The following is a 2,107-nucleotide window of genomic DNA, read 5'->3' on the forward strand; positions in this document are numbered from 1 at the left end:
CATTTCTGAAGCTGACCCCACTGTGAGCATCAAGCGCACTCGCAACAGCCTCTTTGTACATCCCACATAGATCCCCTGACTACATCTGGGGCACTTGTACTTATCCATAAACGTTGGATGTAAACAAAGGACTGAGCTGTCTTTGAACTTGAAGAGAGGAGCCAACTGTTCGGAGATTCTTCGGAATGAGTTTCAGGTTGAGGGCGGTAATTCTTTTTTGAATGACGGTTAAAATTTCTTCCTGAAAGTGTCCCCCATCTTGTATGTAGGGCGGGAACGCCGCGTACAAATTCCTTTTAGGGACAGTGTGATATAGAGGAGGTGGCGTCATTCTTCTTATTCAACATACTATTTAACGGTCTGAAGAACAGCCTTGATGGAAAACAGTTGTTCCTGAAATAGTTTGAAAGAGTTGTTATTTCTTCATGAAAGGTCAGCAATTAGATTGATAGAGTAAAAAGCCCCTGTGGAGGAGTAGCAACAAGCGTTTAATTTAAAATTGAAATGAACACGAGCTATAAAAAATTCATCCACCCAAACCGTAAAGGTACTTTGCGATATATACCCGTGTGGATCCTACAGAGTTCTTGGAAACAAGAACGTCCAAAAAAATGGGAGTTTACTGTTAGATTCTTTTCTAGCGTAAATTTATGTTAGGGTGTTGGGTATTGACGAAGTCCAAGAAAGAATCTGCATTTAAAATCTGTTTAAATAGGACAAACGTGGTCATCAACATAACATTTATAAAAAAAAAAAACGTCATAACATAACATTTATAAGGGGTCCAGGTGTCCATTATGTGCTCTTCCAGAGAGTTCATAAAAATGTTGGCGAAAACGTAGGTCCCAAAGGACTTCCCATGGCCATTCCTCCACCTGTTTGTACAAAGCCCCATTGAAAAATGAAGGCTGTGTCCAGCACGGCCAGCTCTAAAAATGTTAAAGAAAAAGATTCTTGCTGAAATTATGAAATATAGCATCGTCATCAGGAAAAAGCTTATTTAAAATAATCTGAATGGTTTCATTTCCCCCACAGGGACGTTGGGTGAACAAAGGATTCAACGTCTAGGCTAACCATGAATAAGTCGGAGTCCTGTTTGATGATTTAATCCTTGAAGTCGGCAGAAACATGTTTAGGTGTCAGGCCTTAGTTAGTGGTTCCAGAATAGGTACTAGGAATTTAGCAAGATTATAATTGGCTGTGTTAATAGAGGGAAAGAATAGGACGCATTTGGAACATCGGTCTTGCGAACCTTAGGCAATCCATCATAATACCATATGAAGAACCTGTAACAAACAAACTTTGGTATCATGCGTTAGTCTATAATACCATTTTGTTTCAATGCTCTTAGGAATCGGTTAATTTTATCCTCGATTTAATTATATTTATACAAGTCAGGGAGCCGAGTTTTTTTTCAAATTTTGATTGTATCATCAAGGATATTTTCCACCTTTTATTTATGTATTCATGTTTATTGAGAATACCGTACCCCTACTTTGTCCGGCTTGACGATAATGATTGACTTTATCGTGGCTAAGTTCTTAAAGGTAAGGTAATCCTCTCTCCCGAAGAATGGGTCCCATCGTGTTTTTAAGTTTGTTGAAGGTGCTGTGGGCTAAGGCTGAAATCTGTGATCTTAGGCCTATCTATATTGGTGCTAAAAGGAAGGTCAATAATCTGTGAAAACAGTGATTCTATAGGGAGAAAAAATTGTTGGTAACTAGTTTAAAATTCGGGAGACAGAAGTCCAGTCCCAAAGAGAGAAGAAAATTCCTCCCTCTTCGACAATACTCTATTTGACAGGTTGAAGACGGAATTTATGTTTTTATTGAAAACCTGTTTGTACAAAACCCCATTGAAAATGAAGGCTGTGTCCAGCACGGCCAGCTCTAAAAAAAACTGTTTAAAAAGATTCTTGCTGAAATTATGAAATAAAGCATCGTCATCATTCCTGATGACGATGCTTTATTTCATAATTTCAGCAAGAATCTTTTTAAACAGTTTTTTAGAGCTGGCGTCCGTGTGCGGACAACAGCCTTCATTTTCAAATGGGGGTTTTGTACAAACAGGGTGGAGGGGGAATGGCCATGGGAAGTCCTTTGGGACT

Source organism: Macrobrachium nipponense, chromosome 5 (assembly GCF_015104395.2).
Source record: "Macrobrachium nipponense isolate FS-2020 chromosome 5, ASM1510439v2, whole genome shotgun sequence".
In the NCBI taxonomy this organism is placed as follows: Eukaryota; Metazoa; Arthropoda; class Malacostraca; order Decapoda; family Palaemonidae; genus Macrobrachium; species Macrobrachium nipponense.